The sequence below is a fragment of the Podarcis vaucheri genome (genome assembly GCF_965113315.1).
Source record: "Podarcis vaucheri genome assembly, chromosome: 1".
Classification (NCBI taxonomy): Eukaryota; Metazoa; Chordata; class Lepidosauria; order Squamata; family Lacertidae; genus Podarcis; species Podarcis vaucheri.
In genome coordinates, this window is record NC_138759.1 from 38,487,330 (window position 1) to 38,501,281 (window position 13,952).

The window sequence follows — 13,952 nt, forward strand, 5'->3', positions numbered from 1 at the left end:
GGGGGTGCCAGGGGTGCCGGCCGCACCGGGTGCAACATTTGGGGGCGTGCGTTTGGCCGGCCCTCCTCGAGGAAGCAGGAACCCCACTGTCCTCGGACCTCCTCCGAAGGCTGGCGGTGGGGCGGAGAGACCTCCTCCCGCCGCCAGCCTTCGGAAGGCTGCTCCGAAGCCTGGCGGTGGGGTGGAGAGACCTTCTCCCCACGCCAGCCTTCGGAACGCTGTCCTGAAGACTTGTGGTGGGAGCAGTGGCGTAGCGTGGGGGGTGCAGGGGGGCCTGCTGCACCTGGCGCAACATCTGGGGGGGCGCGGAAGAGACTCGAGTGCTAAAATCCACGGGTTAGGGGGCGCAAATTACTTGCCTTGCCCCGGGTGCTGAGAACCCACGCTACGCCACTGGGACAGCGGTGGCAGTCCTGAGAGGTGCAGTCCTGCTGTGTCCTCCACATAACATATGCTATGGGCATGGATGGGGTCTTAGTAACAACCCTGACTTGTTGAATTCTATGGGGCTTACTTCCAGGATTGCAGTTTACGGATTGCAGCTCCAAAACACTCTATCCTGCAAGTAATATTGGGAGGCTTATTTCCAGATAACTAGGCATAGGACCAGGTTTCCAACTTCCCTAAATGCCAGGACTCTACTTTAACAGGACTGTGTGAATCAGGCTATTATAATCTGGAAGATATTGTATTCCTTCAGCAAATTATGTTTACTAGGTTTACAGTAATGTAACCAGGTCAGATGAATATTTATCATGGTTCTTCAAAACTGTAAAGTGGGCACAAAGAAGAAGTAATGCTATAAATGCTGAGGTAACTGCATTTGCTTTTCCTAGGCAAGTATGCCAATTTGTAAAGGGGTTGTTAAATTCAATAAACATTTTTTAAAATATAGGCTCTCAATACAGTCTGGGAAAACAAGGCTTTGCTGACTTAAAAAACTGAAAAGCAAAGTAGAGTTAGATTTACTTGGCTGCCTGATAATTATATAAATTGCCCACTGCATCGGCTGCTTTTTGTTGCCAGAAATAATACAGGAGTTCTTTCTGTATTTGTGGGTGCAACAAAAAACAGTCCCAATCAAGTTGTGCTAGTTTTTAACAAATAAAGCATAAATAATGTCACCAAAGGCAACAATTCTTATCTGGTCCTGTGATGGCATGCAAAGGCCCCAAAAGGACTCAACATCAGTGTCTGTCTGGGCCTCCCATTACATTTTTTGTAGTACATTGAGCAGTTTGATTTGGGAGCTGCCATTTTAATTCCCACAATTACCCAAAGACAGCACTTCTACAGAGAGATTTTGGGAAATAAAAAAGGTACCCTTCAGCAGACTAGCACAGATCAGAGTGTTGCTTCGGCCCATGATTGCTCCTGTCACCAGATAAGCCTATCTGGGTCTACACATAAAGGCAGAGTCCTGCTGATTTAAGAGTGTCTCGCTTTGCCAAGGTTTGAAACATGGTTTCAGCCATGATATTTATTCCTCTTTGAAAATATCAAAGTGGAAAATCAGAATGCAGTTACTTACTAGACTGGGATATTTAAAGTTGATAATTCTAGAGCTGTGGTTGAAAGGTCTACATACTAGGGACAGCTCATATTTCTGTTTCCCCCTGTTGATGGTAAATGACGGTTCCAACCCCATGTCTGCATTTACCTTTTGAGAATGTCCCATTACGTTCCTATTCGAGTGAGTTGGTAGAGTTCAGCCCCTTTTGCCAGGAGGCAGGAGCATCTTGCCGCTAGTGCACCAGGCAAGTAGATGCAAGCCCATCAGACCCAGCCTGCCTTTTCGCTCATTGTAGCCGCTGAAGAATATTCTGAGCTGTTGATCACATATTGTAGTGCAATTATGTTTCTTTACAATCTTCAACCAAAGGAATAATCACCCTCCTGGCTCATAAATCTATGGAGCATAATACTATTGCAGAGTAAACTAATACAGTACATTTTATAGCAGGTGGCAAAGAGCCTTCAGCAATAGAGGGAGGTGGGCTCAGACAGGTATGAAAATAGCAGTGCTCTAAGCATGGAGAACCCCCCCCAAAAAAAAAAACAGCAGCACAAGTGTGTTTTTAAAATGTCACTTTATCAAAAGGGATCTCTAAAGCAAAATTATTCCCATTCTGCTTGGTCTATTTAACAGTGCCACATTGTTTGTGGAACTGCTTTTGTTCCAGCAGACACCTCCATTAGTGTGAGGAGATGCCATAGCTCAGTTGGTAGAGCATGAGACTCTTAATCTCAGGGCCATGGATTTGAGCCCTATGTTGGGCGAAAGATTCTTGCACTGCAGGGGATTGGACTAGAAGACCCTTGTGGTCCCTTCCAACTCTATGATTCTATAATTCTAAGGCAGTTTTATTTGATTCTTACTGTAGCCCACCACCATTTCCCACACTGTTCTGGAGTGTGGAACCCCCTGGAATAGATTTGCAGGGGGTGTGGGTGAAAATCCCCTCCCCTTACATTAGCAGAGGCATGTGCCAGATCAAAAGTCATTACTGTATATGAATGGAATGGAGGCACTGGCTTCCATGTTCTAAAGGGGTTACAAGCTACAAACTTGAAATAGGCAAAAATGACCACTCCAGATTAGTTCTGGCAAGTTTGCCACTAGAATGGAGGCATCTTGGATATGTTAGAGCCTTATATGCATCCCTGGCTTTCAGGAAAAAGATTCAGGTCAATTAAAGCTATAGCTGTAGGTTTCAGCGGCCTCTAGAACACAGGGATGAGAAGCTGCAGTGTCCGTGCACCATTTGCTTTGATTTCTTCCTTTCCTCTATGGGACGAAGCACAGACAAACCATGAGTTGGGCAGTCCATGTGGCAGTACCATACTATGTAACACTGTAACTCTGAACCCTTTTGTCTGAAGGCCGTTCAAATTCTCCACTTCTAATTGTGAGTGAAGGCATGGGCCAGGAGCATAGGAAGTTCCCTATATCTTAGGACCAGACTATAGGGCTATAAAAAAGAAGAAAAAGATTGCCTTGTTTTGAATTCAAAGTAATCTACTCCCATATAAAATAAGACTTTGCCATGGAAAGAGATGTAGAAGAAACAATCCACTCAAGCAAATATATTTCATCTTCAAAGAGAGATACATTTTGCCCTTCAAAGCAGTGCAACCTCAACAGTGTACTTTGAGGGAACGATCATTTGTAAACGATGTGTAAAGTACTTGTCTGATGTGCATGGATTTAAATTCTCCTGATGCACAAATGTAACCTGGCAAAGGTTGTTGAAGTCTGAAACCGATCTGGACAGATGACATGACAGCTCTAACAGCATGTGTGTTTATTATTAATATTTGTCTGCAAGAAGAATGATTCTGAACGTGCACAAATGTGATGTTCTGGTGATGTATCAGCCAACTCCTTCTGCTTCCTCAAGTTAAAACAGACAACTAGGTGAAATATGATACTTTGGGCTTTATGTTACTTAATGGGATGCTAAAGGCATATTCATTTCTTGTATCGGTTGAGATTCCCCCCTGCAAATTAGTGCTGGAGAGAAAGTTAACCCTAGTGGACTTGTAAGAATTTTCCCTAATGGAGGATGATGTCTTATTTTAATGCACTGATCACTGATTGCCAAAGCTGATGTTTTAGATTAGGAACCAGAAAAAGAAGAGAAAGAAAGGTAATTAAATTATGACTGGAGGCACTGTAAAAGTGGGGGAGGAAAAGCAGTCAACTATGCCACCTACCTGTCAAAAGGAAGGGAAAACTGTTCCAAGCCTAGGGATTAAGCAAGAGCAGTGCAAATTATACCAAAGACTTCACTTAGTATTTTCCTGGTGGGCAGATGAGAAGTGTTAAAATTGAAAGGGGCGACGCTGACCACAGAATCTGCACAGGGACACAATAGTCTTAAAACTAGATGCTATGACCAAGATCTTACTTTGGCTGGTTTTGTTAAGCAGTTACAGTAATAAAATGTAAAGTAACTTTAAAAAAAAACTAGTTAATGTGTGTGGTAATGATTTTAAAGTCACAGGTCTGTGTGAATAGTGTCATTGTACAGTGGTACCTTGTGTTACAGACGCTTCAGGTTACAAACTCTGCTAACCCAGAAATAGTACCTCGGGTTAAGAACTTTGCTTCAGGATGAGAACAGAAATCACGCGGCAGCACGGCGGCAGCAGGAAGCCCCGTTAGCTAAAGTGGTACCTTTCAGGTTAAGAATGGACCTCCAGAACAAATTAAGTTATTAACCCAAGGTACCACTGTATAGTTTAATCACTAGCTGGCACTGGGACTTAAGTTATGTCTGTGTGGGAGTCAGGCGTATTTTCTGTAGCTGTACTATCCTTGTTGGAGAGAAATAATAAGACTCTTATCTAGCTTACTGACTGTTGTGGCCCCAGACCTTCCATGAAGAGGTGTCTGCTCCAGTGTTTTGTAGGCTTTGGGACAAGAGTGGGCTTCAGTATTGCCACCACTGAGGGCAAGCTGTCTCAGCATGTGCTGTTTCTGGGCACCAACCTGAGCCATCTCTTGCACCTGATGCATAAGGTGGGTCTGTTGGTTGCAGTGGGCCTAGCGTTCATGATCCAAAATCAGGGAGTATGCATGAGTTTGCTCCCATGTTGTTTTGGTAATATACTGTAGATACTGACAGTGCTACTAAGAATTTTCCTGGAGTGCTGATGCTAAGAATGGAGAAGTGATTCATCCCCTTCCAAAAGTGGCAGCAACATTCTGGAGAAACTCCTGTTGAGTCCTAGTTTCCAACATTCCAAGTTAAGATTTAATACTTTTTATTTTGACACACTTTAAAAAAACAAACAAAAATCTCCTCTTAAAATTCTTAGTCCTAAATTCTCTGGGTTGCAGAGGGATTTCATTCTTACAACAACATTGGCTGAGAGCTGAGAAGCTAAATCCAATGCAACTCTGTGAAAATTAACTGTGCTACACTGATTTATCATCATCAGTGTCTATTAGTCAACTTTCTAACCCTAGACCTGAAGAATAAAGTATTCCAGTAAAGGCAGCTTTAAAAAAAAATCCAGTTAAATTACATCGTGCTTTTAAAACTCAATTATCATGAAATCGATTCTAAAGTTTGCTCCTACCGGGTTGAAGAAATCATGTATTCCCTCTCCAGTGAATGCTGGATTTTTATGCTGTTTGGTGATTGATGACAGTAGCTATAGCACTGTACATAAACCAGGGGGAAAGGCTCTTGAGGTCAACTAATGTAATCTAAAAACAGTAGGGCTCTGTAGTGAAATGAGTAGACTTGGAAGCAGCTATATTTTTTCCCAAAGTCTACAATTAGGCTAATGAGACATATGGAGCTCTGCAAGGTTTAGGAACTATAAAAAGAAACCTGGCATAAGAAATGGTGGCGAAGATTGTGCTGTAAGGGTCTCTGTGGTTAAACAGACAGGAGTGAAGTTTCAAAGTGTGAAGAAAGATGTTTGACGAGAAAAGGAATGTTTGAATCCCAGGATATGGAACTCAATTACCATCCAATTTTGCCATGTACTGTTTCATGGAAAACATGTGCAAGGCTCTTGCTATGCAATTCATTCTCATACTTGTTGGAAGCAGCGCCCTAAAGTGTTATTGGCTAGTATAGATATGATGTATTGACTTCACCTCTTTGCATTAAGAGTTTGGCTGATCTAAGAGCACTGCATTTTGTTCAGTCAGTACATAGTGTCTGTTTTTTTAATGGTAAGGGTTGGACCAGATGACCCTCAGGGTGCCTTCCAACTTTACAATTCTATGATGCTCTGCTTGTGAAGACATCTTCTGTCCCCATCATGCATTTATGCACATCTTCCATTGGAGCATAATATTTGTCATGGAACTCAATGTCAGCAAAAGCCATTGCTATAATGAAAATAAAATGTACAACCAAGTTTGTTGGTGTCTAACAAAACTTCTCCTTAATGCAGATAGAATATTTAGTTAAAAGGTTCAAATTGACACAGTGGTAGGAAGATCAGTAGCCTCAGATTCTTTGGAACATTGTGTGTGTGTGTGTGTGTGTGTGTGTGTTTTTTTTCTAGGCCTTTAGCTCAATTATACGCTGCGAACTAATACTGGAAGAAGCAAAGTGTTGAAGTGTTGAAGCAATGATACTTCAACATCAACTTTGTTGGACTGGTCATGTTGTGCTGATGCCTGATGATCGTCTTCCAAAGCAACTACTCTATTCCGAACTTAAAAATGGAAAGTGTAGTGCTGGTGGTCAACAAAAGAGGCTTAAAGATTGTCTCAAGGTATAAAAATTATTTTTTAAAAAATAAAAATTATTTTTAAAAAAGATAAAAATTATTTAAAAAAATAAAAATAAAAATTATTTAAAAAAATAAAAATAAAGATTGTCTCAAGGCAAATCTGAAAAAAATGTAGTATAAACACCAACAATTGGGAAACACTTGCCCGGGAGCGCTCCAATTGGAAAACAGCCTTTACCAAAAGTGTCATAGGCTTTGAAGACACTCAAACTCAGGAAACTTGCTAAGAGGAAGGCACGCTTGGCAAATCCACACTGTGATCAACTCTCACCTGGGAACCTATGTCCCCACTGTGGAAGGACGTGTGGAACCAGAATTGGCCTCCACAGTCACTTCCGGACTCCTTGTTAAAACTGTGTCTATGGAAGACAATCTTACCGGCTACGAGTGATCGCCAAAGAAGAAGAAGAAGACCCTGCTCAGGGCTTTGTCACGTTCTCATCCATGTTTTCAAGGTGACGCCAGGGAGACCCCTTTTCTTAGATGAACGGAGAAGCTGCAGAATAAAACTTTACTTGCCTTTCACACATGCTGTTTACTGTCAGTTTGCAGTCATATCACATCATCACCCAGCCAGCATGGTAGGAAGCATTGACTCACACTTAACAGGCTTTTAAAAAATTGTGAGCCTGAGGACAAGAGGGACCATCTTATTATTGATCACTGTAACCCAGAGGTGGGGAAGCTCCAGACCACGGACCTAATTAGGTCTAATTAGTCCAAAATTGGCCTGCATGGCCATTTCCCTCAAACATGCCCACCTTCCCATGGCATCATAGGTGAGAACAGGTGTGGAGCTCCTGATTGTTTCTTTGCAACAAGGAAACACTGATCATCATTGACAGTGGATCACACTCGGGTTGACTTCACTAGGGCATTTCTCATACAAAGCTCCCTACTAGTCTAAGGGGCTTGCTGTCAGTGCCGATCAGCTGATCGGCACTATCAACGAGCTCTACTGGGGTACACTTTCAGTATCAACCAATCAGGCGATTGTCATTGACAGCCCACCTTCAAAGGGCTCACTGCAAGTACCACTTTGTCTATTGGCAGTATAAGCCACCATGAGAGCCTTTAAAATAAAAATAAAAATGCATGCCTCTCCTGCATAGGTGCATGAACAGATTGAATAACACAATATTTTTCCATTTACAGTGGTTTTTACACACTTCATTTGAATCAGGATATAAAGCTAAAGAAAATGTTGATACTATTTTAGTATCTGGTAGTTTATGATGTAAAAAGAAAATTGCTTGAGTGTGTCAATGATTTGTTGATTATATTCTGGGAGCAGCTTTCTGTACACTTTTCGTAATGCCTTGTTCTTGCACACCCTGATTCTACATGTTTAAGTATTGCAACCTATGAAAGAACAGAAATGTGTTTAATGTGTTTAAGTTAGCAAAGTTCCAACTTCCTTCTAACTTCTCTTATTTATAACCTTTGATCTGCGAGCTGACATATTTTGTAGTCAAACTCATTCATTTGGGGTTTAAACATGTGTCTGTCATAAATGAAGTGATCCTTAACAATCAAGAAGCTGTCAGAGTTCTTGAGTAATCTCCTAAGTTCCTTGGAGCAGCCCTTTGTCAAGATGTTGACATTAAAAATGTTTCCCCCCCCTATAATTAAACCATTCATGGGAATGGATTCACTGGCTGTGCTATAGGATAAACAGGGCTAAAACAGCCACATCAATACTGATGACAAAAAGGGAGAATGAAGCGTTACGGAATGATACAGTTACTTTTCATAGTATATGCTAGTTTTACAAAGTACAGGAAGTCAACATAAACTTGAAGTAAGGTTACCTTGTACAAAGACTAGGCAGTTGCACAGGGACAGAGAGAATGATGGGAACTGTAGTTCAGTGACTTCTTATAGTTTCCCACACCAGGGCAGAGAACATGCAAGCCATCAGTTTCCAGAAGTCCATGATGAATTAGATGATAGATATGAAAAAGCAAAAAAAACCTTGATAGTGATAGCTGAGAAAAGGAGAGTGATTAAATTTCATGTGGTATTAATTGAATCTTGCCCCTGTCTTTTCCTCAGCTCTTTCTATGGAGACAAATGTTTTATGTCTGCTTAACACAGGAGGACTTGAGGAGACAAAATAATTATCCAAATACATGGAGCTGGACAGGACCCTGAGGATCATCTAGTCCAACCCCCTGCTGTGCAGGAATATGCAGCTGTCCCACATGAGGATCGAACCTGCAACCTTGGCATGATCAGCATCACGCTCTAGCTAAGTGAGCTATGATGATGGTGGTTACTACTGCTTTTATTGTTTCCCCCCTAATAAACCAGAAGAAACAAAGAGATCCTCTCTTATAGTACAGCATGCTGTAGCTCCACATGTAGCAAAGAATTAAATAAGTAAATTCAGTTTATAATTATTGCCTGAATTAACTGTACTTTTGATATACAAAACATTATAATTTTATGGAAAATACATGGTACAAAGTGATTTTCAATGTATAAAAAATGGTTCCAAAAAGTATTATTTTTTCTTAATTCCCATCCAAATTTCTGAGTTTCCCCCCATAAAAAACACATCAGGGGAAAAACCTGAAATTTTACACCGGTAATTGGGTAACACACAGGGACGGGGCAGGAATTTTATTTTGTTTGCATTTTAATGAGAAACTGCATAATTAACACTTTTCAAACCAATGTGCAAGCTGAAACACAATTATTCTTTGAAATTTGCACTTACTGGAATTTTGCAATGCCAGTCTCCAACAAACAATGTGTACAAAATGCATATATTAGGGGCAAGTTTTCATAGAAAGGCATTCATTTGTGAAAGTGACAAACAAATGCATTATATTAGAGGAAATTGCCTTGAAAAACTGGATGCAGTATATTAGTCAAAACTGCATATAAAAATGCGTGTATTAGAAATTCACACGAAAATGCTGATGGATTTTCTTCAGATTTTTTTTTTAATTAAACATTGCAGAAATGCAGAGAAGTGAATCGAGCACTTGAAAAATAAGAAATGGAGAGAAAATGAAATTCTCAGATTCATTCATCCCTAGACATATGATAAATGGTCATTTTATCAGTTAATAAAGCAGTTTTCTTAGGTGTTATTACCAATTTATGATAGGCTGGATGATTACTTTTTTAAAATAATAATAATAATACATAAATTAGTCAGCATGAGAATGAAACTCTCTTCCTTCCCTCCCTCCTCACCCTTTTCATCCCCTAGACACACCCTCCTTACTGTTAGGGATATGAGCCATTTCAATTTTTTTGTATTCTAATGATTTATTTACTGGCTATATATGCATCAACACAACTTTCCTGGATCCAAAAATGAATAAAGAGGAAAAAATAAAGGAAGAAAAAAAGCTGACTCTAGAGAATCTATACATCAACAAAACACCTCTGAAATCTATGAACATTTGCATATTTCGGTGCTTATTTCAGACAGCAACATCTGGTCTTGACCATGGGAGGCTGGGTGATTGTTTTCACACTTCAGCTTGCCTAGATGCAAGTGTAAGAAATTCTTTATTTTTTAATCAGAGGAGCTGAAACTTTATTCTATGTTAAGCCTCGTTTTCTGATCTCCTTAAATCATTCTTTAGATGAAAGGAGAAATGAGACACACCGGAGACTGGTGGATGTCCAAAAAAGAAAAAGAAGAAAAAAAAGGTTATGCTGAGACTATTTTTTTTTTTTAAAAAAAAAGTGCCACAAGAAAAATTATCCCTATATCAATAATGAATATTTACTATTGTATAATGATATAATGTAGTAGAATTGATGACGTGCAATGAAATTGAGGCATTTATACCATGCCTTAGCTTTTTGAGATATGTGTGGGAAGCAAGCCTTTAATTTTGTCTTTGTTCTTTACTTTTGGTATAGATAAGGAAATCACTGTGCCAAAGGTGAGAGGAGAAGATGGGCTATAAATGTACCATCTGTGACCAAAACTGCATCTGTTGATTGGCCACTGGGAAAGAGAGAGGCTTTGTTTTACTAGTCAGAAAGCTTTCGCAATTTTCTTGTCAGGAAATATCTTTACACACTGTAATACAGATACGACAGCTTGGATAACAGCTTTTAGCTCTACTCCAGCAGGTTTTAGATTTTACATGCTATATGCCTATGCCTGTCAAGGAGAGCTGTGCCAGACACAACACTTCTAAAAATGTTTCTCTATTGTGCCTCCTAAATGTGATGTTATCTAGACACTGCCACATGGGGTGGAGATTCTGCTTTATTCCTCCATGGTGTCTGGAAACTGCCCTGTTACATATGATTTTGCTAAGGAGTAAGAACTTTACAAGCAACAATATAACCTCACAATCCAGCCCACACCACCTTCCATGTTTATTATATTATAGGAGGGATGAGGAAGCTGTGGCCCTCCTGATGTACCATATTTTTCCTTGTATAACAAGCCCCGTGTATAAGACGCCCCCTATTTTTGGGGACTCCAAATTAAGAAAATGGGGGGAAATTGCCCCATGTATAAGACGACCCCCCTTTTCTTAACATAATTTTTAAAGGAAAAAAAACAGTTTTATACACGGAAAAGTACGGTATATGTAGTCTAATCTTCTGTGATCACTGACTATGCTGGCTGGAGCCGATGGGAATTGGAGTCCAACAACATCTGGAGGGCCACATGTACCATAGCATAAGAGGGATGCAGGTGGCACTGTGGTCTAAACCACTGAGCCTCTGGGGCTTACCAATCAGAAGGTCAGTGGTTTGAATCCCCACGGCGGAGTGAGCTCCCGTTGCTCTGTCCCGTTGCCATCCTAGTAGTTCGAAAACACGCCAGTTCAAGTAGATAAATAGGTGCTACTGCGGCGGGAATATAAACGGCGTTTCCATGCGCTCTGGTTTCCATCGTGCCTGAAGCAGTTGCCATGCTGGCCACATAACCCAAAAAGCTGTCTGTGGACAAACACCTGTTCCCTTGGCCTGAAAGCGAGATGAGCGCCACAACCCCATAGTCACCTTTGAGTGGACTTTAACTGTCCAGGGGTCCTTAACCTTTTACCTTTTACCATAGCGTAAGACTCCAGTCAATTTTTTTTAAAAAAATTGGATTCATGTCCCACCCTTCCTCACAAAGAATGCGTCACACACAACAAATTTTATTGATGGAAGTGTTTCATTGTTATTCTGAATGCATTTCTCTTCCTTTCCTGTTTCCTGGCATCAGCAAGAGGTATTGGCTAATGGACTCCTCAAGGGAAGGCTGTACAGGTACAGCTGGTTTGGCTGTGGAATGGGTTGATGTATGGAACTGCCGAAGAATGTTCACTGGACAGGCTAAGACTGTGGTTCACAAGGCACAGATTCACTCCACTTAAATACACTACTTCCCCTCATAAAGTGAGCAACTGTATTTACTCCAATGGAGGAAAGGTTGTCATTCCCTACAGTGAGAAAAAGTAAAGCTGGAGAGAGGAAATCTTACTTTCCTTGTCATTGTGTACATGTGTTGGGGTGGAGGGTTGCTGGCCATCTCCACTACTCACTCAGGAAGGCCTCATGGCCTCGTAGGCCTATATTCTTTATTATGTTCAGCACACACACAAAATGGCTCTTGTTGCAAGCTCTCTTTCCTGAGCACCAACATTCCCTTCTCAGCTAAGAAGAAGGCCCTCTGTTGGAGATGAAAACTGCAATACAATTGTCCCCACAAGGCTGGGTGAGGGACCTTAGAAGGTGATGCACATGATGCTCTGATCACAGAGAGGGAGGTTCACAGGTAAGATCACATTCATGGTGTTGAAATTCCCCAGCAGAAAGTTCTGATGTCATACTTGTTCTGATGACACTGTGCTGTAGAGATTCAGGGGAAAACCAGGTATGTTGTGGGTGAACCTAGGATTTAGCAGGGCTCTTCTTAAGTTTTCTGTATGAGAAATGTTTCCTTTCATAGCCTGTTTCGCAAGACCAAACCAATGGTATTCCCAATTACTCCAATTATCTGGATAAGGTTTTAGATTTGGAAGCAGTGCCAAGGCAAGCCTTAGAACTTGTGAGGGGACGACTCATTATTATTTCAAGCACAAGGAGAGTGGTATAGCTAATAAATAAAAAGCCATTCATACTGTTCACCAGCCAGAATAGAAAGGCTATTTCAATGTGCTCAGATTTAAGCCTATGCCTTAACGTGTCAAGGTCTTTTAATAAAATATGAAGATTTCAGAAATATTCATGGACATCAGCAGGCACTTTAAAATAATCCTAGCAACTGTACTGCACCCAAGGGCAAAAACTCAAACTCCTACTTAAAATTTCAATTTCTAATACAGATATATAATTCAACTATAAATTTAAAAACAGCAGCTTCTAGTGCTGAAGTTTCAAGGTTAAAAGTAACATGGTGTATAATGCAAATTCCCAAACAATCAGATTCAATGAATACCGTTGTCGAATACATTGTACACAGTAGACTAATAAAAACAAACTGATTGATCTGTCTCATTATGGGCTTGATGTCTTCTAAAGCACTAGCTATAAAATAAGCTAACTGGAAAATCAAAGCTTTAGTGACCTCAGAGGACTCTTCTTCTAGTAGTCTGGTCTAAATCGTGTTATTTTAAATTTAGATATCGCATTTCCAACATATTTAAAATGACAAAACACTAACATTTTCAAATAGCTGTTTCCTCAAGCTTAGCTCTTGTTCTTTGAAAAGGTCTGTTGAGTAACAGTGAGCAAATCATGCAGCTACCTAGATATTTCAGTGCTCAGGCAAGCTCAAGGATTGTGGTCAACTGACACTCAATTACACTCAGTTGACACAAGGTCACTTTTCAAAGACCTTGAGGGCACATATGTAAGCAAATGTAATATTGTCATTGGGGGTTTTTTTCTGAAGAAAATCTTGGGGGTAGAAACAATCTGTATAACGAGCATTGACATAATGGAAACATAGGAAGCTGTCTTAGTCTAACCTGCTCCATCTGTCCATCCAGGCTATGCTTGATGGGATTGATGGGAGTTGGAGTCAAACAGCATCTGAAGGACCGCAGGTTCTCCATCTCTGCTCTAAGCTAAAATTCCTCTGTTGTCTACTAAGCTGCTGTGATCCCATGTTACTTGCTTAAGACAATTCAGCCTGTGTTGGCCTCCCACACAGGAGCAACCAGCTGGTGTTGGGGCAGGACATGGTGGCAGTGAGGCCAGGACTGCATGGGCGTAATGGCAGGAGTGCCAGATTGGCTGAGCTAGCATGCCTGTGCCTCGCCAACCTTCTTGCCACTCTGCCTCACCCCTGGGGGCAGTAATGCCATCACCAGAAGGGCAGAGGCATGGCACTACTAATTGTGGACCACACAGATCACACACAGATGTACATACTTTGATCAGTTTAAGGAAAAACTAGAAGACAATGTCAGTTTTCCTCTGCTAGTGTAACAAAGGGGACGCGGGTGGCGCTGTGGGCTAAAGCCTCAACGCCTAGGGCTTGCCGATCGAAAGGTCGGCAGTTCGAATCCCCGCGGCGGGGCGCGCTCCCGCTGTTCGGTCCCAGCGCCTGCCCACCTAGCAGTTCGAAAGCACCTCCGGGTGCAAGTAGATAAATAGGTACCGCTTACCAGCGGGAAGGTAAACGGCGTTCCGTGTGCGGCTCTGGCTCGCCAGAGCAGCGATGTCACGCTGGCCACGTGACCCGGAAGTGTCCCCGGACAGCGCTG